At 44.0% G+C, this 25,567-nt stretch overlaps 1 protein-coding gene across 10 annotated transcripts in view; it reads right to left on the reverse strand.

The window, feature by feature from the left end:
- The window catches only part of LOC128684500 (zinc finger protein 84), a 50,964-nt gene that overhangs the window by 18,364 nt on the left and 7,033 nt on the right, over positions 1–25,567 (reverse strand). Inside the window, exon 3 of one of the 10 annotated variants that reach the window (XM_053770714.2) lies at positions 11,023–11,174. The exons of the other annotated variants lie outside the window; for them this stretch is intronic. The gene's annotated coding sequence lies outside the window, so the exon portion shown is untranslated. The remainder of the gene's footprint in view (positions 1–11,022; positions 11,175–25,567) is intronic. 10 annotated transcript variants of the gene reach the window in all.

The raw sequence follows: 25,567 nt of genomic DNA on the forward strand, positions 1-25,567 counted from the left end.
GTGTATTTTTGAGGGTCTGAAATGAACTGATCTAATTTACATTATTCCTGATAGGAATAAATTCATTCAGAAACGGCACTCGAACAGCCGTCTGAAACAAAGAAAGTTCGATATTTGAGGTTCCACTGTATATATAAGTCTTACACGCCACTGTTTCGGACGTATTAATACGCGTAATTTTTTTGCGGCTTCAAATCAAGCGGGAGAAAGCTGGTAGGCCTACATGAGAGAGAATGGGTCTCAGTGGTGGGTGTGCACCCTGTGAAAAAAATTCTGGGACTCAGTGGTGCATTGTGGGAATGCCATCTTGGTAGTCCATTTTCACCATGCCTCGCGGTAAGAAGTACCTCACTCCTTGGCAGATTGGAGGTCTTTTGTTCCCAAGTGATAGCTCTAACAGTGATGGAAATGTCAGTGAAAGTGAATTCCATGGTTTTCAAGTGGGTGTGACTGAAAACAGTGCCCAGGATAATGTAATTGGTGATGAAAACCCAGATGACCCACAACCTTCCACCTCTGGTGCTGGGCCGGCTCATTCACATTCACCTGTACCAGGACAAAAGAGGAAACTATTTGCCCGCATACAAGACTCAGATGTGAGCAGTGAAAGTGATAATGATAGTGATTTCAAAGCTATTGAAAGCAGTTCTAGTTGCAACAGTGAGGGTGAATATTCCCCAGTGAAGTGGCAGTATATATGATGTAGCATGCCGTCTGGTAGTGTGTCATATGCTGTTCCAAGGGGAAGGAGTAAATCTCGGAGCACATCCTGTGGCCCTACACCACGATCTGATAGTGAAGATGATGATATTGTTACGATGGGTATGAATGATGTGAGTGAGGCAACAGGTGGTGGTGGTGATAGTGATGGTGGCATGAGCCATGTGGCACCAGCAGCAGGCCACGCTACTACCAACGCTGCTGACTCTGCACAACTACAACCAGCCTCACCCAACCCCACACTCCCACAACCTGCACAACCACAACCACAACCACGTTTCAATATCCAGAACCCACCAGCAGACCGCATCTGGGATTGGCAGCAAGGTGACGATTTTATTCCCAATCCCCATGACTTTGATGAAACACGAAGTGGAATACGACCATCATGTACACTTGGGAACAATGCCACTGAACTAGAATGCTTTCGGTTATTCTTTGATGAACCCCTGATGGACATTGTCAGGGAAACCAACACATACTGTGAGTACACCATGGCAAATACAATTCTTTCACCAAGATCACAGCTACACCAGTGGAAGGACACAACTGTGGCAGAGATGTACCTGTTCTTTGCCACAATAATGCTTATGCCACATGTGTATAAGCACACTGTCACCACATACTGGTCAACAGAATGCCTGATTTCAACCCCAGGTTTTAGTGACATTATAGGTGTGAATCGCTTTTTGATACTGTTATGTATGTTACACCTTTCAGACAAAAGGCCTGACAGAAGCAACAGGTTATATAAGATCAGAAGTGTGTTTATGTAGGTGTATTAATTTCATCTTCATGTACCTGAAACAAAAGTGTTGCATGTATTTTTATCCCTTCAGGAAGCTTGTTATAGACGAGTCTTTGATTTTATTCAAAGGAAGACTCTCATTCAAGCAGTATATACCGAGCAAAAGATGCTTTCGTATAAAGTTATTTGTACTGTGTGATTGCAAAAGTGGTCTCGTTTTGGATATCAGTGTACACTGGCAGTAATACACAGTATTGGGCGGCAGAAGGGGGAAGGGATGATCAGTAGCTTACAGAAAACAGCAGGGCAGGGGATAGTGCAGGGGTAGAGGTCAGCAAGAGATTGATGTAGAAAGGGCTGAAGGTATCATCAGAGTTTGTGAAGTAAGTCAGTTGTTGTCAAAAAGTCAATGAGAGAGTCCGGATGAAAGGTGGGTCCATCAGCGAGAAGGGAAGGTAAAGAGAGAGAGTAGTGGAGCGAAGACGACGTTGGAGGTATATTCTGCGTGCTCATTGATAAAGTGGGCAGTCTAATAGAATGTGGCTGACCGATAATGGAACCTGACAATTCTCACAGAGAGGAGCAGGGCGCCTCTCCATGAGATATCCACGAATAAGACGAGTATGGCCAATGCGAAGATGGGAGAGAGTAGTCTCCCAACCTCGACACTGGTGACAAGAAGACGGCCAGTAACCTATACTCGGTTTAATAGATTAAAGTTTGTTACCGAGCAAAGTAGACCAACGTTGTTGCCAACGGGTGTGAAGGTGGGTAGCTATTGCAGCAAAATAGTCCGTAAATGGAACACCTCTATATGAAACTGGTAGGTCATGTACTGCTGACCGCGCAGCAGTGTCTGCCTGTTCATTGCCCTGTACATCAACATGACCAAGGGCCCAACAAAAAACAATATCTTTATGCTTGGTTGAGATGCGGCGTAGCCAGTTGGATATGGAGGACTAAGGGGTGAGGTGTATCAAATTTCTGTATAGCCTCGAAAGCACTAAGGGAGTCTGAGACAACCACAAATGATGACACAGGCATAGATGCAATACGGATAAGTGCTGCAAGAATGGCATAAAATTCAGCAGTAAAAATACTAGCTGAAGATAGTAAATGCCCTCGTATGACGCTGTCCAGAAACACTGCTGCAAATCCTACGCCATCAGAAGACTTAGAGCCATCTGTGTACACTGCAATGGCATGAGAATGAGTGGAAGTGGTCAAGAAAAAGAGAGCGGGAAGCTACCGTAGACAGTTGGGCTTTCGAGCAAGGGAGTGAGAAAGAACAGACTCGAACAGCTGGAACTTCCCAGGGGGGTAGAGAAAAAGTGAGATGCTATATGAACATAGAAAGGTGGTAATTGAAGAGAAGACAAGAGCGAATGTAGGCAAAGAGAGAAGGGACGGAGCAAACAAATAATGTCTACTAATATCGGCGACCATTCTATAAATGGAAGAATTGCGGAGATCATGAGTAGCGAAGGCAATGAGCATCACGGCAATCGGATAAGGATGGAACGTTCACTTCTGCATAGAGGCTCTCAACAGGGGAAGAGCAAAAAGCACCAAGGCATAAACATAATCCTTGGTGATGAATGGGGTTAAGGCTAGAGAGAGTAGCAGGAGAGGCCGCTGAATAGATCTGGTCACCATATTCAAGTTTCGATAAAATGAGGGTGGAATGTAGGCGAAGGAGAGTTCGACGATCAGCTCCCCATGAAAGATGAGCAAGGGTTTTAAGAAGGTTCAGCCGGCTGTGACAAGTTGCCTTCAGAGAGGTAATGTGAGGTTTCCAGGATAACCTACGGTCAAAGAGGAGGCCTAGAAACCTGACTGTATCAGGATAACCTACAGTCAAAGAGGAGGCCTAGAAACCTGACTGTATCATGTTCAGGGATACGAGAGCCATAGGGGTACAAAGGATGATCGGAGATGACAGAGCATCTAGTGAAAGTAATTTGGCGAGTTTTGGTACTGGAAAATTTAAACCCATGTGTGGCGGCCCAACTGGAAACACGGTCGACCACGTGCTGGAGAGAAACTGTAATGAGGTGACAGTCAGCGCCTGCACAGGCAATAGCGAAGTCATCAACATAGAGTGATGACCAAATATTGGATGGAAGACTAGAGGCCAAATCATTTATAGCAAGGAGAAAAAGTGTTGTGCTCAGAACACATCCCTGGGGGACACCTTCAGCTTGGATAAAGTCTGGGGAGAGCACATTATTAACCCGAACACAGAAATGTCTGTCAGTTAAGAAGTTCTTAAGGAAGGATGGTAGATTGCCTCGGAGGCCTAAGGAGTGGGCTTGGGCCAAAATATTATACCTCCAAGTTGTGTCATATGCCTTCTCAAGGTCAAAAAATATGGCAATAACCGAGTGGTTATTCGCAAAAGCATTACAAACATGCGTATACAAGCGTAGTAAGGGGTCTATGGTAGAACGGCCCTTACGAAAGCCATATTGACGAGTGGAGAGACTGTTGTGTGTCTCTAAATACCACACTAAACGTCTATTTACCAAGTGTTCCATCACTTTGTAAACTGTACTGGTAAGAGCAATGGGACGATAGTGGGAGGCTTCATGTCCAGTAGTACTACCCGGTTTGTGGAAAGGGAGAACAATGGCAGATTTCCACAGCTGTGGAAGAACTCCTTGTGACCAAATAAGATTGAAAAGGCATAATAGGACTGCAAGGGCTGACTGATGTAAATGTTGTAGCATACGAATATGAATGTCGTCGGGCCCAGCTGCCGATGATCGGCAAGCTGAGAGTGTTGCTCCAGTTCCTGAAGTGTAAAAGGCACATTATACTGTTCCTCTCTGAGAGAAGAAAAGTCCAAGGGTGCTAACTCTCTGGGAGACTTTGAGGAAAGAAACGAGGGACATAGATGGAGCCCCTGAGAAATACGGACCAGATGATTGCCAATTTCATTGGCAACATCTAGTGGGTTTGCTATATCAACACCAGCAACCCGCAGAACAGGAGCCGGGTCAGGAGAATATTTACCACTCAGTTTTTGTACTTTTTTCCAGACTGCACTCATACAGGAAGCAGAGGTGATGGTGGAGACATAATCTCGCCAGCAAGTGCGTTTAGCGTCATGGATGACACGGCGAGCGATCGCATGCTTCTGCTTAAAATCAAGAAGTCTCTCTGTGGTTCTACTGTACCAGTACCTGCCCCACGCAGAGCGTTTCAAACGTACTGCACAAGCACAAGCAGGAGACCACCAAGGCATGCATTTCTGAGAATGGCTGCCCGAAGTTTGGGGTACAGAATGAGAAGCTGTGGTTAAAACGGAGGACGAGAAGAGGTGTAAAAGCTCATCAATGGAGGACAAAGAAGGAACCTCACTAAAAACAGTTAGTTGTGAGTAAAGGTTCCAATTTGCTTGATCAAATTGCCAGCGTGGGTTATGAAGAGGTGGTGAATATGAAGAGAAAGTAAGAATGATTGGGAAATGATCGCTGTCATGTAAATCCGGGAGAACAGACCAAGTGAAGTATAATGCGGCAGAGGAAGAACAGACTGAGAGATCGATGCAAGAGAGAGTATAAGTCCAAGGATCAAAATGGGTGCGAGTACCTGTATTTAAAACATGGAGGGGGTGGGTAGCAAATAAAGCCTCTAACTGAATGCCACGGGAATCACAATGAGACCCCCCCCAGAGGAAATGATGGGCATTAAAATCGCCAAGTAACAGAAGTGGTGGCGGTAATGGTGAAATAAGAAAGGCAATATCCGGGATAGATAATGCCCGAGAAGGAGAGAGATACAAAGAACAGTGTATACCACCTATGCAAGTGGATACGGGCTGCTGTGTAATGCAGCGAAGTATGAACAAATAGTTGATGGTATGGAATATCAGTGCGTAGAAGAAGGGCACTTTCATTAAAGGTCCCGTCAGGAAAAGGATCTGAAGAATACAATAAATTATAGCCTGAGATGGGATAGATAACAGCAGAGTGTAATTTTGGTTCCTGTAAGCAAACACCGACAGTGGAAAACTTGGAGAGCAACATCTGAAGCTCACCCCGATTACCCCTGAGGCTGCGTATATTTCACTGTAAATAGGCCATGATTGGCAACGATAAAGATACCTGAAGTCCGCAGGTAAGGGTACCTATGGACTAGAGGGGTTAGAAAAGTCCACATGCGGTGGCAAAGGAAAACTTTCAAGCAGCGAAGGAACAGTGCACTGTGAAGAAAGGAGTTGCGCAGATGGAGAAGAGGAAAGAGAAGGAACAGAGGGTGGATCAGTGTCCATTGATGGTTTGGTCTCTGCAATATATTCAGAGATTGCTTCAAGTGTTTCAGAGTTCAGAGACGTCGTATGGGAGACAATATTGGAGATGGAAGGAGGAGGAGTTTGAGTAAAGATCGGAAATGTAATGGACTGTACCATGGTAGGGGGGTGCGAAAGGGTGGAGGGAACTGGAGAAGTGTAGGAGGGGACAGAAGAGGCAGAAACCTGGGAGGTGGCAGAAGAGGAAGAAATTTGGGAGGGGACAGGGAAGGAAGGCACAGTATGCAGAGGAGGAACCTCCACGCTTGTAACAGAGCCAGAGAAAGGGGAAGACCCAGGTACAGAGACTGGGAGGGTAAAATGTGGAGGTGGATAAAGGGAAGGAGGGGTTAAAGGAGATTTATTGGACCTCTGAGAAGTAGAGGGACGATTGGGAGGAGGTGTCGTATGAGGACTTGTCAATACCGGGGTTTGTGAGGGAGAACACGAAGAAGTGAGGATAGACTGAGGTGTTGAAGTAGGGACGTCTGAGCCCAAGACAGCAAAAGAATTAGATACAGGAGTGACTATGGGACTGGCAACCGCAGAGGAGGCTGCAGAAGATGGGACCCCAGAAGTGGGGGGACGTTTTGATACACGAGAATAAGAAACACGGGGTAGTCTCCCTTGGAGGCGGAGATGAGAAACTGCCATAGCATAAGGGAGACCTGCCTCTTTGAGGCAACGAATTTCCCGCTCATTTAAGTAGACCTGGCAACGGCGAGAGTACGAAGGGTGAGCCTCATGACAATTAAGGCAAGAGGGAGTTCAACTGCAAGACGTATTAGAATGGTCACCGGCACTACAGACTGGGCATTCGGCTATACATCTGCAATATTTTGCTGGGTGGCCAAATCGCCAGCAATTCCTACACTGTTGCGGTGTAGGGATCACCTTCCGAACTTGTAACTGATGTCCTGCTACATAAACAGAGGATGGGAGTTCACAGCTGTCAAAAGTTAAACGAGCCACATTGCATGGGTATCATCTTCGCCCGAGGGCAGGAAGAACATAAGTGTCTACCTTGAGAATTGGGAGATCTTGGAGTTCCAATTGTTCAAGAACGTCATTGCCACATGTCTGGAAATTCTGTTGGACTATGGTATGGGGCAGAATAACAGTACCACTACAAGAATTGAGGGAATGATGTTTTTCGATAGTGATAGGAATAGTATCGATATGTGAAAGAAGAGAAAGATCATGAGCTTGGGTAGAATTCTGGAATGTGATGATACGCGTACCACTCTTAAGAGCATGAAAGGAAATATCTCCACCAACGTGGCGTAGGAGTGCTTTGCCAATACTATGGTCAGAAAGATAGGCAGTAGAAGAAGTCGGTCTTAAAGTAAAGAATTTAGTCCATTGTGTGGACCGAAACGGAGTGTGGAGAGGGAGTGCATGACGTGTCGGCCTTTGCCGAGTAGAATGGGAAGGTATCGAAGTAACATCATCAGGAGATTGTCGTTGGTGTTTAGAAGTGGGACCAGAGTCGGTCCGACGTGGGACAGGCTGGTGATTCGAAAATCGTTGCACCATAGAGGGAGAGGCCGGAAGCATAGTCAAAGGAGAGCAGAGGTCAGACAAATCGAAGGAGTCAGTCGAAACCCCGGCACCTAAAGCGGGTGACGAAACAGCACCAGCAAGAGGTACAGGGGCCTTAGGAATGTCCGAAGAGTGACCAAAAGATGAGGTGAGGTCAGAACGGGGTGCAGTAACAATAAGGGACCTGGGGGTAGCGGGGTCATGGATCGGGTACTCCATGGTTAGGTTACTTCTTTCTTTTTGTTTTTAACCCTTTGACTGTTTCAGGCCCCTCTCTGAAACTGTCATTCTATGTCGCCAAATATTCGAAAAAAAAAAAAATATTATTTTTTCTTATGAAAATGTTAAGATTATTTTTCTGAGTGTTTTGGTCAAAAAAAAATTTTTGCCATCAGTACTTACCGAGATATAGAGTTGTGAAGTTTGCAGAAAATGAGCCACGTATGGCAACAGCAGCGACTGCCGCTCACCAGGTAAACTTTAGTTTACTTGTATTTGAAGGTTTGTTGTTTTATTCACTATTTTATTTTTTCACATAACTTATGTGGCCTATGAGACCAAAGTAAGGTGCAATGTACACATATACACTCGTTGTATACAACACAATAAGCACACAAACATAATTATCAATATATTGTTTACAAAACTTGTTTATAAAAACAATTACAAAAATTTTTTTATTACTATTGTTCTATAATATATATACCAATATATAGTCACTGGACATATTCCTAGAAGTTCTGCAGCTTGTGGAACTCTCTGAAACATGGTGTCATACACAATGGTGTTTTACACTCTCACACATAAAACATGGTGTCATACACAATGGTGTTTTACACTCTCACACATAAAACATGGTGTTATACACAGTGGTGTTTTACACTCTCACACATAAAACCAGTGTGTGTGCATTTTTGTGGACTTTTTTTTTTATGTGCAAAGACAAAACACCTTCTCTGAGCAGTTTTCTGCAAAGTATTAGCAGGCAGTTGTGTTATGTAGTTATCCTAGGTAAATGGTCGTGTGTCATCATTCCTTCCATCCTACTTTCCTGATGACACAGTCTTGTGGCTCTCTGAGACAGAGAGCTAGATGGAGCTTGACAGACAGACAAATAGACAGACAGAAATGTTTGTGTACCAGCAAAAACAAAGGGAGGGCGATGTTCATCTAATCTTTTCTTATCAGCTCCACCCTCATTTACGCTCATCAAAGTCAGCTCTTATCAGATGTTATTTCCCCTTATCTTGTCACTGTCATGGGGTGGACTTTTTTTTTTCCTTGCTTCAATGGAACAATATTATTACATCTTCTTCTTCTTCCTCCTCCTCCTCCTCCTCCTCTTCCTCTTCCTCCTCCTCTTCCTCTTCCTCCTCCTCTTCCTCTTCCTCCTCCTCCTCCTCCTCTTCCTCCCCTCCTCCTCATCCTCCTCCTCCTCCTCCCCTCCTCCTCCTCCTCTTCTTCCTCCTCCTCCTCCATTGCTTTTGGTCTCAAACTCCTCCAAATCATGAATTTGATCTTCACTGACACTTCCATCTGTGTTAGAGCATCACTTGGGAAGAGAAGAGTCCCAGATTTGCTGGGGAATCACATATTTCTTACCGCTAGACATGCTGAAAAAGGACAACTGAAATGGCATTCCCAAAATGCACCACTGGCTCCCCGATTTTTTTATATGATGCACACTGACCATGGAGACCCATTCTCTCACATGTGGGCCTACCAGCTTTCTCCTGCTTGATTTGAAGCCGCTAGAATTTATGTGTATAAATACGTCAGAAACAGTGGCGCATAAGACGTATATATACGGCGTAAACAGTCAAAGGGTTAAGAAAAAAAAAGAAAGAAGAAAATAAGAATAAAAAAAGGGGGGACCGAGGAGAGATAGGTCCTAGGAGGAATGAAAGGGCCAGAAATCTCCCTCCGCGCCCAAGAGAACCTCAGCACTGCAAGTAGCACAGATGCAGCATGGAACCCATGCCATACCCTACCCTTCATGCCAGTAAACCAGCAATCCGGGATAGCAACCTCACATCTGCCGAGCTACCACGGTGGACAAAAGAGAGAGCGGCCAGATATCCACCACAAAGCATACCTCCTTCAGCCACCACCCCCGGAATCTGAAAGGTGGCTTCCAGAGAAACACTCGTCGCCCAAAAGACACCCAAAGCCACCCTCCGGGATACCGGAGAGGGATCGGGACATCCCCAGGCGATCCAGATTCCACAGCAAACTACGCCACCACCAAGAACCTCAACGGAATGGGATGGACCCCGGTACCCTTTCCCATACCTAGGAACTAGCGCGCCTGTGGGAAAAATCCCAAAGGCCAAAAAAGGAAGGGCAAAAGGGAGGGGTGGGGAGGAGGAGAAGGAAAGGAAAAAGAGGAGGATCGGATAGGGAAGGGGGGATTCGGGGGTAATTAGGTTCGGTCTGAGGAAGGAGACCAACAGGTCTAATTCCTCAGACCAAGAGCCTCTTCACCACGCCAAGGAGCCCCCTTGAAGAGGTGGTAATCGTAAGCATATGCCAAGGTTCCACGCTGGCACTCGCAGAGGTGAGGTGCAGGCTTTTGTTGCCAATGACATCATGGCATTTCGGTGGCATGACAAACGTGATGTCACATTCTTGACATCAGTTCACCGAAATGAAATGGCAGACACAATAGAGAGACCAATGAACCCATTCTAAAACCTGCAGCTGTCATGGACTACAACCTCGATATGTGCTTAGTGGATAAATGTGACATGCAGATTGGGTTTGCTGACTGTGTACGCAAGAGTTATAAGTAGTATATAAAACTTTTTTTCCATCTTCTTGATATTTCCATGCTACATGCTTATAACATATACAAGTTGAGGACCAACAACAAACCAAAATATGGTGAATTTTGTTTGTCAGTCATCAGACAAATAATCGTCAAGTACCAAGGAGCAACACCTGCAATAGACCAGTGCCCACAAAATTACCAATACATGCCATCTCGTTTGAGGCCTGGTGATCACTACCCCATACAACTACCTCCTACTGCTTTCAAGAAAAGTGCTCAGAAGAGGTGTTTTGTATGTGGACATGCCATAAAATGCCCACAAACACGCAGACACTCGTTTGATGTGTGAGGAGTGTCAAGTACCACTCTGCATATACCCATGTTTCCAAGAGTTCCACAAGCTGCAGCAGTTCTAGGAAAGTGTTCAGTGACTGTACATATGTATATATATTATGGAACAATAGTAATAAACAATGTTTTGTGTTGTTTGTTTGTGTAAACAAGTTTTATACACAATCTAATAGTGATAATGTTTGTTCAGTTACTGTGTTGTAAACAATCAGTGTATATTTGAACAATGCACCTTACTTTGGTCTCACAGGCCACATAAGTTACTTAGAAGAGAAAAATATTGGAAAATACAAGAAACCTTTGAATTGGAGTAAATAAAAGAATACCAGGTGGGCGGCATTCGCCGCTGTTGCCATACGCTGCTCATTTTCTGCCAACTTTGCGCCTCTATATCTCGGTAAGTACTGATGGCAAAAATTTTTTTTAGGCTTAAAACACTTAGTAAAATAATCCTAACATTGTGGTAAGAATTTTTTTTTTTTTCAAATATTTTGCGACACAGAATGACAGTTTCAGAAAGGGGCCTGCAACAGTCAAAGGATTAATATTGTCCCCAAGATGCAACCCACACCAGTCAGCTAACACCCAGGTACCTACTTGCTGCTAGGTGAAGAGAGACAGCAGATGCCTTACGGAAACACACCCAATATTTCCACTCGTACTGGGGATTGAACCACGGACCTCAATGTGTAAGCTGAGTGTGCTAGCAACTGATCTACAGATCATCTGCTTACCATATCAGATACCCACTGAAATGAATGATAAGATTTAACAACAAGAAACTTGGCACCAAAAGAAATACAGTGGAATCTTGGCTTACGAATGCCCCACCATGCGAATTTTTCAGGATACAAACAGTTGTTCAGTCGCTTTTTTGCTTCTGGATACGAACGAAATTTCAGGATGCGAACTTCCCCCTCAAGGGAGGTTTCTTAAATAAATACCATAAATTAAATATTTATTTCTTTGCAAAGGTTATGATGTGTGTTTACACATCATAGTATGAGTGGAGCAAAGAAAGCCACTATCATGCCGAGGCATTTCAGGCAGACTTAACCTAATACTAATACACTAGTAAGTCTAGACAGGTGAAAAGTGTACTAGTAGTGGTTACCAATGTTTTACTGATGGTGGCACCAACTACTGGCAGCCTTTTGAAGTTTCTAATTACTGTTATTATTATATTGAATTATTATTATTATTGTTATAATAATTATTAGTAGTAGTATGTACGTGGTGATGGGCTCTTGATCTAGGGAGTTGGATCTGTGCTCCAGTTCCCTAAATTAATAATAATAATAATAATTATAATAATACGGACATACTAAGAACAATAATAATAATTATAACAGGAGGTTTTGTGTGCGAGGGGCTTGGACTTCCAGCAGGCATGCGTGAGCGTGTTTGATAGGAGTGAATGGAGACAAATGGTTTTTAATACTTGACTTGCTGTTGGAGTGTGAGCAAAGTAACATTTATGAAGGGATTCAGGGAAACCGGCAAGCCGGACTTGAGTCCTGGAGATGGGAAGTACAGTGCCTGCACTCTGAAGGAGGGGTGTTAATGTTGCAGTTTAAAAACTGTAGTGTAAAGCACCCTTCTGGCAAGACAGTGATGGAGTGAATGATGGTGAAAGTTTTTCTTTTTTGGGCCACCCTGCCTTGGTGGGAATCCGCCAGTGTGTTAAAAAAAAAAATAATAATACAACAGTAATAATAATAATAATATGTTGTCATTTTTAGACATTTTTCATAATTTTTTTTTTCATATTTTTGTGCCAAATGCTTCAAAATACAAATTGGTAACCCTCTGGGTGGCTATATGTACTGCGAGACCACGGCTATCTCAGTGCCAACCAAGGGTCAAAAGGAAGAGGAGGTGTGCCGCTCTGAGTGACCGCAGCAGACCCTTGGGATGCATAATTTCGTCTTATATTGTATAAATTTCTTACATAATGCTTCTCCCAAAGAGACAGTATTCGCGTACAATCAGCAAGAAGCTCAGGAAGCGATTAGAAACTATGAAAAAAACCTAGAGAAACGAAGAAGGCAGCTGGCCGCCGCCACCACCACCACCACCACCACTGTGGTCACAGTGATTATGTCTTCACCTATACAGTGGACCCCCGCCGTTCGGCGGCTGTGACTTTCGTGAAATCCGATTTTCGGAAACTTTGTTTGCCAAAATTTAGCTTCACGATTCGTGATTAGCCTCATGATTCGGCGACTGTCCGGTACATGTCCACCGTTAGCGTGCACACAAAGCCAGTCTCCTGCACCATTCACACTCAGTGTGCCATTGTTTACCAGCGAGTGACCATCACCCCACGGGTTCATATGATACATTTCATAATAATCCATTTTTTTTTTGTGCTTGCAACTGCTAAATAAGCCACCATGGGCCCAAAGAAAGCTCCTAGTGCCAGCCTTTTGCTAAAGAAGAAAAGAAACACAATAGAATTCAAGAAAAAACTCGTAGCAAAGTGGAGGAAGAAGAGAGAGGGAAGAATGTGCCTTCTGCAGTGATTCAGTGATACGTACGATACTAACATAGCAAGTATCGATAAAGGCTATAGTGCCAGCCAGTAATAAAGTGTAGAATTAATAGTGCAACAAGTAAGTGAAGCAATTAAGCGATAGAAAAATGACATGAAAGTAACTCTCCAATGTTGCTGGATGTGTATAGGGCCACTAAACATGCGCCGCCCTGCTATCTTCCACCACCCTAAACCTATGCCAGCATCTCCTTCATCAAACTAATTAAACTAACATCTCCTCCAAGGTAAGTGCAAATATTTCTTATTCATAAATTAAAATGTAAATATTTCTTATTTATAAATTACATACAAAGTTTCAGTGTGAATAGTGGTGGTGGGTTCTACTGCCACCACCACCACCACTATGTATGGCTTCTCTCAGTGGCCCTTATAAACCCAACACCACCACCACTTACTCCTCTCATACATTATGACATATTTTATTCATTCTAGAATAATATATCATGTTTCTATGTTATTAATATTGCTTATTATGTCCTATTACATGCATTGTTATATATAAATAAGCCATAGAGATGATATTAGCGTCATATTGAACCATAATAAACTCGTCTTCCTATCCCCTCCTACCTGTCTTCCATACACCAACAAGAGTCAATAAAGGTAAGTGTGATGTTAAATGTTCATTTATTCATTTTATTAGTGCTTTATATTTATTTTTCATTGTTTTCTGTATGTAAAAATATATTTAATCTTTAAAAAATATTTTTGGTTAATACATTTGAGTGTTTGAAATGGATTAATTGGATTTCCATTATTTCTTATGGGGAAAATGGATTCGCCAGTTGTGAATTTCACCATTCGGCAGGCCCTCTGGAACGAATTAATCACAAAACTCGGGGGTCCACTGTATATACATGTCTTGACCACACCTGTGGTTACATACCTGGAATTTACCTGGAGAGAGTTCCGGGGGTCAACGCCCCCGCGGCCCGGTCTGTGACCAGGCCTCCTGGTGAATCAGAGCCTGATCAACCAGGCTGTTGCTGCTGGCTGCACGCAAACCAACGTACGAGCCACAGCCCGGCTGGTCAGGAACCGACTTTAGGCGCTTGTCCAGTGCCAGCTTGAAGACTGCCAGGGGTCTGTTGGTAATCCCCCTTATGTATGCTGGGAGGCAGTTGAACAGTCTCGGGCCCCTGACACTTATTGTATGGTCTCTTAACGTGCCAGTGACACCCCTGCTTTTCATTGGGGGGATGTTGCATCGTCTGCCAAGTCTTTTGCTTTCGTAGTGAGTGATTTTCGTGTGCAAGTTCGGTACTAGTCCTTCTAGGATTTTCCAGGTGTATATAATCACGTATCTCTCCCGCCTGCGTTCCAGGGAATACAGGTTTAGGAACCTCAAGCGCGCCCAGTAATTGAGGTGTTTTATCTCCGTTATGCGCGCCGCTAATCATAGATAAACACAAGTTAGGTGTGGGGTTTTTGACTGGGAAGATACTAGAGTGGGAGAGTAAATGGCAGATGCTTTCTGCCGCTGCTGGCATCGCCATCACTTGCCATATTATGGCCTATTTTATTCATTTTAGAGTATATATACAGTAGACCCCCGGTTATCGGCCAGTTTAGTTATCGGCCAACTCTGTTATCGGCGGGTTTTTCGGCGCCCGGTTATCGGCCGTTTTGGACATGTCCATCTGCCGGCTGGGACAGCTTGCACTTCAGTTTGGCTTTGCCTCATAGTGACCGAGGAAACTTCTGCTCATACGTCCAAACATTTCACTTGTTTGACATTGTTTTTAGTGGATTTTCTTGCAGTGCAACTGTGAAATAAGTAAAGATGGCTCCAAAGAAAGTTCCTAGTAAAGTTCCTGTGATAAAGAAAGTGAGAAACACCATGAAATTTAAGTGTGAAATGATAGAAAAGTTTGAGAGTGGTATGAAGGTGGTGGCACTTGCCAGGATGTACAGCAAGAATAAATCAACAATTACATCCATCCTTGCAAAAAAGAACAAATCAAAGATGCTAATGTTGCAAAAGTAGCAACTTTTCTAACAAAGTCCACCAATAATGGAAGAGATGGAAAAGTTATTATTGTGGGTTAAGGAAAAAGAATTAGTGGGAGACAATGTTGTGGAGTCAATCATTTGTGAGAAGGCAAAGCAGTTGCATGAGGATCTTGCAAAGAAAATGCCTGGAACAAGTGCTGAGTTTGTGAATTTAGGGCCAGCAAAGGATGGTTTGATAGATTTAAGAAGGGTAGTGGCATACATAGTGTTGTAAGGCATGGTGAGGCTGCAAGTTCTGGCAAATGTACAGCTGAAAAATATGTTCACAAATTCCAGGACTATGTAAAGGCTGAAGGATTCGAACCCCACCAAGTGTTCAGTTGTGACGAAACAGGCCCATTTTGGAAGAAAATGCCAAACAGGACCTGCATTACCCAGGAGAAAAAGGCAATGCCAGGACACAAGCCTATGAAAGACAGGCTTACTCTTTTGTTGTGTGGTAATGCTAGTGGGGATTTCAAAGTGAAGCCTTTACTAGTGTATCACTCAGAAAATCCAAGAGTATTCAAGAAAAACGATGTCACATGTTTAGTGACAAAACCCTGTCCCACTTCAGGGAAATCTTAGAGACGCCAGAAACAGAGCACTCTGGACAGTTATTTTGTGATTCAAGCTGGTCCAAGTGGCAATAAAAGAGAGAGAAGGGAAGTAACCCCAGAGAAGGCTTTGTTACCTAAAGTCTTTATGGAGGGGGATTTCCCTTCCAAACACTAACTCCTCCCTCTTTCCTCCTCCCTATCTTCCAGAAGCCAGCATTAGCCTTCAATAAAGGTATGTATTATTATTATAATCAAAAAAGAAACGCTAAGCCACAAGGGCTATACAGCGCTGCAGGGTAGGGAAGGAAGCAAGGGAATTGGATGGCAGAAGGGAGGGGGGATGATCAGCAGGTTACAGAAAACAGCAGGGCAGGGGATAGTACGGGGGTAGAGGGTAGCAAGAGATTGAAGTAGAAAGGGCTGAAAGTATCAGAATTTGTGAAGTAAGTCAGTCGTTGTCAAAAAGTCAATGAGAGAGTCTGGATGAAAGGTGGGTCCATCAGCGAGAAGGGAAGGTAAAGAGAGAGCAGCGGGGCGAAGACGACGACAGAGGTAAATTCTGCGTGCTCGTTGATAAAGTGGGCAGTCCAACAGAATGTGGCTGACTGATAATGGAGCTTGGCAATTCTCAGAGAGGAGCAAGACGCCTCTCCATGAGATATCCATGAGTAAGACGAGTATGGCCAATGCGAAGACGGGAGAGAGTAGTCTCCCAACCTCGACACTGGTGATAAGAAGACGGCCAGTAACCTATACTCGGTTTAATAGACTGAAGTTTGTTGCCGAGCATAGTAGACCAACGTTGTTGCCAACGGGTGTGAAGGTGGGTAGCTATTGCAGCAAAATAGTCCGTAAATGGAACACCTCTATATGAAACTGGTAGGTCATGTACTGCTGACCGCGCAGCAGTGTCTGCCTGTTCATTGCCCTGTACGTCAACATGACCAGGGACCCAACAAAAAACAATATCTTTATGCTTGGTAAAGATGCGGCGTAGCCAAAGTTGGATACGGAGGACTAAGGGGTGAGGTGTATCAAATTTTTGTATAGCCTGTAAAGCACTAAGGGAGTCTGAGACAACCACAAATGATGACACAGGCATAGATGCAATACGGATAAGTGCTGTAAGGATGGCATATAATTCAGCAGTAAAAATACTAGCCGAAGATAGTAAATGCCCTTGTACGACGCTGTCCGGAAACACTGCTGCGAATCCTACGCCGTCAGAAGACTTAGAGCCATCTGTGTACACAGCAATGGCATGAGAATGAGAGTGAAAGTGGTCAAGAAAAAGAGAGCGGGAAGCGACCGTAGACAGTTGGGCTTTCGAGCAAGGGAGGGAGAAAGAACAGACTCGAACAGCTGGAACTTCCCAGGGGGGTAGGGAAAAGTGAGATGCTACATGTACATAGAAAGGTGGTAGTTGAAGAGAAGACAAGAGCGAATGAAGGCGAAGAGAGAAGGGATGGAGTAAGCAGGGGCGGCGAACAAATAAAGAATGTCTACTAATATCAGTGACCATTCTATAAATGGAAGGATTGCGGAGATCATGAGAGCGTACATAGTAGCGCAGGCAATGGGCATCACGGCGATCGGATAAGGATGGAACGTTCGCTTCTGCATAGAGGCTTTCGACAGGGGAAGAGCGAAAAGCACCAAGGCATAAACGTAATCCTTGGTGATGAATGGGGTTAAGGCTAGAGAGAGTAGCAGGAGATGCCGCTGAATAGATCTGGTCACCATAATCAAGTTTCGATAAAATAAGGGTGGAATGTAGGTGAAGGAGGGTTCGACGATCAGCTCCCCACGAAAGATGAGCAAGGGTTTTAAGAAGGTTCAGCCGGCTGTGACAAGTTGCCTTCAGAGAGGTAATGTGAGGTTTCCAGGATAACCTACGATTAAAGGTATGTAATACTTACATAATTGTTAAAAAAAAAAAAAAAAAAAAATTATTTTTTGTGAATATTTTTCTTTGGAACAGATTAATTGTATTTCCATTAATTTTTATGGGAAATATTAATTCGGTTATCGGCCATTTCGGTTATCAGCCGACCTTCTGGAACGGATTACGACCAATAACCGGGGGTCCACTGTATCGTGGTTCTATGTTATTAATATTGTTTATTTACCTGGAGTTTACCTGGAGAGAGTTTCGGGGGTCAACGCCCCCGCGGCCCGGTCTGTGACCAGGCCTCCTGGTGGATCAGCACCTGATCAACCAGGCTGTTGCTGCTGGCTGCACGCAAACCAACGTACGAGCCACAGCCCGGCTGATCAGGAACTGACTTTAGGTGCTTGTCCAGTGCCAGCTTGAAGACTGCCAGGGGTCTGTTGGTAATCCCCCTTATGTGTGCTGGGAGGCAGTTGAACAGTCTCGGGCCCCTGACACTTATTGTATGGTCTCTTAACGTGCTAGTGACACCCCTGCTTTTCATTGGGGGGATGGTGCATCGTCTGCCAAGTCTTTTGCTTTCGGAGTGAGTGATTTTCGTGTGCAAGTTCGGTACTAGTCCCTCTAGGATTTTCCAGGTGTATATAATCACAAACGGGCTTCCACATGGATAAATTGTCATTTTTGTGGAAATTGGTGTCACGCCCCTTGTGCAGATATTCAAGAACTAGCTACAAGCAGTATTAAAACAGAGAAGTGTTTTTGGGTATGCCCAAATGAGGAAAATCTGTGGACTAAAATCACAAGGGTATTAAAAGAGGACAACATCAAAGCTGCTTTCATAGAAAACCTGGAAGCTTTCTACAACAGATGGGAACATAAAAAGTCTGGGCTGAATGGTACTGCCCTTGATACTGGCCATGTAGTCACAAACTGTAAGGCTGGAGGTGATGTCCTGGTAGTCAGTAAATGTGGGGCTGATAGTGCTGTCCTGGGAGACAGTAATGGTGAAGCTGGAGATACTGTCCTGGGAGACAGTAATGGTGAAGCTGGAGATTTTGTCCAGGTAGTCGGGAATTATACGCAGGAAGGAATACATATAAATGACCTCATAGGGGACAGGAGCCATAGTAGGGAAACAAGTGTAGTCAAAGATAAGATAAAACCAATATTGCAAACTAGAAATACTGCAGGAAATAGCAAACAAGAGGACTCCAATAGCAATAGTGAGGATAAATTACCAAAAACAACTGGTGGGAGCTCCATTGTTGGTGCTAGGGAGGATAGAAGTAAGACAGGGAAACATGCACCAACAGGGAATACAGTCACAGAAACCCAAGGCAAGCGGAAACCAAGCCTGTGCACATACTATGCACTTGGTATCTGCTGGCAGGGGAAATCTGGAAAAACAGATGGGACATGGAACTATGACCACCCTAGAAAATGCCATGCCCATATGACAACAGGAAAATGCAAACTCCCTTCCTGTAAGCTTTTTCACCCTGAAATGTGTACCTCTTCAGTACAGGAAAGACTGTGCTATAACTTAAATTGCCAGGCATACCATCTAAAGGGGACAAAAAGATACAAAACATCCAGGCCATGGGAAAACCTGGGTAGCCACAGCCACTCAAGAGGGAGAGGTTTTTTAGTGCCAGGAAGGAAAAAAAACTGGCAGGAAATGGCAGAAATCGTACACCAACTCCAGTCATTCCTGGAGTGGAACCGCAGTCGATGGCCTCCACTCCAAACCAACAGATACAGATACTAATGCCGGAAAAAAAATCCCCCCCCAGTACCAACAATACCACCAGTCCGATAACATTCTTCTTTGCAAATATACAGGGTCTAAAGCCAGCAACAAACACCAAAATACCTTTCATCCGTGGACTGCTTGCAGAGGCAAAGGCAATGTTCGCGGCTTTCACTGAGACCCACATAAAGGATCACTTGGACAACAAAATATGGATCCCAGGTTACAACCTATACAGATGTGACAGAGTGAACAGGCAAAAGGGGGGGTTGGCCTGTACATTGCAGAGTCACTTGTTTGCACAAAACTGCTTAATGCCTCAAATGATGTAGTGGAAGTTTTAGCAGTAAAGGTCGAGAACCAAAACCTAGTCATTGTGGTAGTCTACAAGCCTCCGGATGCAACATCCCAGCAATTCCAGGAACAGCTGTTAAAAATTGACCACTGTCTGGAAAACCTTCCAGCTCCTGCACCCAACATCTTGCTCCTGGGGGATTTCAACTTAAGGCACCTAAAATGGAGGAATATAGCAAATAATATTGTTGCAGTAATAACACCAGGAGGCAGCTCTGATGAAAACTCACACTCACACGAGCTTTTAAATCTCTGCACAAAATTCAATTTAAACCAGCAAATAATAGAGCCTACTAGACTGGAGAATACACTAGACCTCATCTTCACTAACAATGATGATCTGATAAGAAATGTCACCATATCAAAAACAATATACTCAGATCACAACATAATTGAGGTTCAGACATGTATGCGTGGAGCCCCAGACCGACAAAATGAGACTAGTCACGAGGGAGCATTCACCAAATTCAACTTCAATAACAAAAACATAAAGTGGGACCAAGTAAACCAAGTCCTAACCGATATAAGCTGGGAAGATACACTAAGCAACACAGACCCCAACTTATGCCTAGAACAGATTAACTCGGTGGCACTCGATGTATGCACAAGGCTTATTCCTCTAAGAAAAAGGAGGAGTAGATGTAAAATAGAAAGAGACAGGCGCTCCCTTTACAGGCGACGGAAAAGAATAACAGAGCGGCTAAAAGAGGTCAATATATCTGAAATGCGTAGGGAGACACTGGTCAGAGAAATAGCAAGCATCGAACTTAAGCTAAAAGAATCCTTTAGGAGTCAGGAATCGCGGGAAGAACTAAAAGCCATAAATGAAATCGAAAGAAACCCAAAGTATTTCTTCTCCTATGCCAAATCAAAATCGAGAACAACGTCCAGTATTGGGCCCCTACTTAAACAAGATGGGTCCTACACAGATGACAGCAAGGAAATGAGTGAGCTACTCAAGTCCCAATATGACTCAGTTTTTAGCAAGCCGCTAACCAGACTGAGAGTCGAAGATCAAAATGAATTTTTTATGAGAGAGCCACAAAATTTGATTAACACAAGCCTATCCGATGTTATCCTGACGCCAAATGACTTCGAACAGGCGATAAATGACATGCCCATGCACTCTGCCCCAGGGCCAGACTCATGGAACTCTGTGTTCATCAAGAACTGCAAGAAGCCCCTATCACGAGCTTTTTCCATCCTATGGAGAGGGAGCATGGACACGGGGGTCGTCCCTCAGTTACTAAAAACAACAGACATAGCCCCACTCCACAAAGGGGGCAGTAAAGCAACAGCAAAGAACTACAGACCAATAGCACTAACATCCCATATCGTAAAAATCTTTGAAAGGGTCCTAAGAAGCAAGATCACCACCCATCTAGAAACCCATCAGTTACACAACCCAGGGCAACATGGGTTTAGAACAGGTTGCTCCTGTCTGTCTCAACTATTGGATCACTACAACAAGGTCCTAAATGCACTAGAAGACAAAAAGAATGCAGATGTAATATATACAGACTTTGCAAAAGCCTTCGACAAGTGTGACCATGGCGTAATAGCGCACAAAATGCGCGCTAAAGGAATAACAGGAAAAGTCGGTCGATGGATCTATAATTTCCTCACTAACAGAACACAGAGAGTAGTCGTCAACAGAGTAAAGTCCGAGGCAGCTACGGTGAAAAGCTCTGTTCCACAAGGCACAGTACTAGCTCCCATCTTGTTCCTCATCCTCATATCCGACATAGACAAGGATGTCAGCCACAGCACCGTGTCTTCCTTTGCAGATGACACCCGAATCTGCATGACAGTGTCTTCCATTGCAGACACTGCAAGGCTCCAGGCGGACATCAACCAAATCTTTCAGTGGGCTACGGAAAACAATATGAAGTTCAACGATGAGAAATTTCAATTACTCAGATATGGTAAACATGAGGAAATTAAATCTTCATCAGAGTACAAAACAAATTCTGGCCACAAAATAGAGCGAAACACCAACGTCAAAGACCTGGGAGTGATTATGTCGGAGGATCTCACCTTCAAGGACCATAACATTGTATCAATCGCATCTGCTAGAAAAATGACAGGATGGATAATGAGAACCTTCAAAACTAGGGAGGCCAAGCCCATGATGACACTCTTCAGGTCACTTGTTCTATCTAGGCTGGAATATTGCTGCACTCTAACAGCACCTTTCAAGGCAGGTGAAATTGCCGACCTAGAAAATGTACAGAGAACTTTCACGGCGCGCATAACGGAGATAAAACACCTCAATTACTGGGAGCACTTGAGGTTTCTAAACCTGTATTCCCTGGAACGCAGGAGGGAGAGATACATGATTATATACACCTGGAAAATCCTAGAGGGACTAGTACCGAACTTGCACACGAAAATCACTCACTACGAAATCAAAAGACTTGGCAGACGATGCACCATCCCCCCAATGAAAAGCAGGGGTGTCACTAGCACGTTAAGAGACCATACAATAAGTGTCAGGGGCCCGAGACTGTTCAACTGCCTCCCAGCACACATAAGGGGGATTACCAACAGACCCCTGGCAGTCTTCAAGCTGGCACTGGACAAGCACCTAAAGTCAGTTCCTGATCAGCCGGGCTGTGGCTCGTACGTTGGTTTGCGTGCAGCCAGCAGCAACAGCCTGGTTGATCAGGGGCTGATCCACCAGGAGGCCTGGTCACAGACCGGGCCGCGGGGGCGTTGACCCCCGAAACTCTCTCCAGGTAAACTTGTTCTATCTAGGCTGGAATATTGCTGCACTCTAACAGCACCTTTCAAGGCAGGTGAAATTGCCGACCTAGAAAATGTACAGAGAACTTTCACGGTGCGCATAACGGAGATAAAACACCTCAATTATTGGGAGCGCTTGAGGTTCCTAAACCTGTATTCCCTGGAACACAGGAGGGAGAGATACATGATTATATACACCTGGAAAATCCTAGAGGGACTAGTACCGAACTTGCACACGAAAATCACTCACTACGAAAGCAAAAGACTTGGCAGACGATGCATCATCCCCCCAATGAAAAGCAGGGGTGTCACTAGCACGTTAAGAGACCATACAATAAGTGTCAGGGGCCCGAGACTGTTCAACTGCCTCCCAGCACACATAAGGGGGATTACCAACAGACCCCTGGCAGTCTTCAAGCTGGCACTGGACAAGCACCTAAAGTCAGTTCCTGATCAGCCGGGCTGTGGCTCGTACGTTGGTTTGCGTGCAGCCAGCAGCAACAGCCTGGTTGATCAGGCTCTGATCCACCAGGAGGCCTGGTCACAGACCGGGCCGCGGGGGCGTTGACCCCCGGAACTCTCTCCAGGTAAACTCCAGGTATCTCTCCCTCCTGCGTTTCAGGGAATATTATGTCATATTTGATGAATTGTGATAGATAACTAAGCCGTAGAGTTGATATTAGCATTACTGCGTCATGCCTCCCGAGACGCTTGAGCGGATTAATTGCATTTCAGTTAATTTAAATGAGGAAAATTGATTCAGCATACGAACAAATCAGGATACGAACAAGGTCACGGAATGGATTAAATTCGTAAGCCGAGGTTCCACTGCATATCTCATAGGTGCTCCAAGGTTATTCTTAAATAATACATATACATTAGGGCCCCCCCCCCCATACAGCAGGTTAGGTTCCAGGCTACTGCACGAAAGTGGACATTGCCTGAAAGCAGAATGCCATTTTTTACACACAAATGCCAGATAAGTTTACACTAACATATATTAAGTTAGCAATAAAACTAGGCATTAAAAACAATAAAAAGTAAAATACACACACAGTACACTCATTACTTATCTTAAAATATTTGAAGTCTTAAAATTCTCTGCATTATATTCACACCACACATTGCCCTCAGACATGACATCACTGTCTCCAGCCTCCTCCTCGTTGCAACATTCATCACCCATGCTTCACACCCATACAAGAGTGTTGGTACTGTACTTTCATACATTCCCCTCTTTGCTTTCATGGACAAAGTTCGTTGTCTCCACAGATTCCTAAGTGCACCACTCGCCCTTTTCCCCTCATCAATTCTATGATTCACCTCATCCTTCATAGCCCCATCTGTTGACACGTCCACTCCTAAATATCTGAAGACATTCACCTCCTCCATACTCTCTCCCTCCAATCTGATATCCAATCTTTCGTCACCTAATCTTTTTGTTATCCTCATCACCTTACTCTTTCCTATATTCACTTTTAATTTTCTTCTTTTACATACCCTACCAAATTCATCCACCAACCTCTGCAACTTCTCTTCAGAATCTCCCAAAAGCACAGTGTCATCAGCAAAGAGCAATTGTGACAACTCCCACTTTGTGTTTGATTCTTTATCTTTTAACTCCACACCTCTTGCCAAGACCCTCGCATTCACTTCTCTTACAACCCCATCTATAAATATATTGAACAACCATGGTGACATCACACATCCTTGTCTAAGGCCTACTTTTACTAGGAAATAATCTCCCTCTCTCCTACATACTCTAACCTGAGCCTCACTATCCTCATAAAAACTCTTCACTGCTTTCAGTAACCTACTTGCTATACCATACACCTGCAACATCTCCCACACTGCCCCCTATCCACCCTGTCATATGCCTTTTCCAAATCCATAAATGCCACAAAAACCTCTTTACCCTTATCTAAATACTGTTCACCTATATGTTTCACTGTAAACACTTGGTCTACACACCCCCTACCTTTCCTAAAGCCTCCTTGTTCATCTGCTATCCTACTCTGTCTTACTCTTAATTCTTTCAATAATAACTACCATACACTTTACCAGGTATACTCAACAGACTTATTCCCCTATAATTTTTGCACTCTCTTTTATCCCCTATGCCTTATACATAAGGAACTATGCATACTCTCTGCCAATCCCTAGGTACCTTACCCTCTTCCATACATTTATTAAATAATAGCACCAACCACTCCAAAACTATATCCCCACCTGCTTTTAACATTTCTATCTTTATCCCATCAATCCCAGCTGCCTTACCCCTTTTCATTCTACCCACTGCCTCACGAACTTCCCCCACACTCACGAGATATTATTCCTCCTTGCCCTATACACGAAATCACAGCTTCCCTATCTTCATCAACATTTAACAATTCCTCAAAATATTCCCTCCATCTTCCCAATGCCTCTAACTCTCCTATTTTTAACTGTCAAATCCATCTGTTCCCTAGGCTTCCTCAACTTATTAATCTCACTCCAAAACTTTTTTTTATTTTCAACAAAATTTGTTGATAACATCTCACCCACTCTCTCATTTGCTTTATTTTTTACATTGCTTCACCACTCTCTTAACCTCTCTTTTTCTCTCCATATACTCTTCCCTCCTTGCATCACTTCTACTCTGTAAAAAAAACTCTCATATGCTAACTTTTTCTCCCTTACTACTCTCTTTACATCACCATTCCACCAATCGCTCTTCTTCCTTCCCGCACCCACTTTCCTGTAACCACAAACTTCTGCTGACCACTAACACTACATTCTTAAATCTACCCCATACATCTTTGACCCCATTGCCTATACTCTCACTAGCCCATCTATCCTCCAATAGTTGTTTATATCTTACCCTAACTGCCTCCCTTTTAGTTTATACACCTTCACCTCTCTCTACTGCTGCTTCCATTTTCCTTGCATCCCATCTACCTTTTACACTCACTGTAGTTACAACTAGAAAGTGATCTGATATATCTGTGGCCCCTCTATAAACATGTACACCCTGAAGGCTACTCAACAGTCTTTTATCTACCAATACAGAGTCCAATAAACTACTGTCATTACATCCTACATCATATCTTGTATACTTATTTATCCTCTTTTTTCTTAAAATACATATTACCTATAACTAAACCCCTTTCTACACAAAGTTCAATCAAAGGGCTCCCATTATCATTTACACCTGGCACCCCAAACTTACCTACCACACCCTTTCTAAATGTTTCTCATACTTTAGCATTTAGGTCCCCTACCACAATTACTCTCTCACTTGGCTCAAAGGT

This window comes from Cherax quadricarinatus, chromosome 4 (genome assembly GCF_038502225.1).
Source record: "Cherax quadricarinatus isolate ZL_2023a chromosome 4, ASM3850222v1, whole genome shotgun sequence".
Taxonomy (NCBI): domain Eukaryota; kingdom Metazoa; phylum Arthropoda; class Malacostraca; order Decapoda; family Parastacidae; genus Cherax; species Cherax quadricarinatus.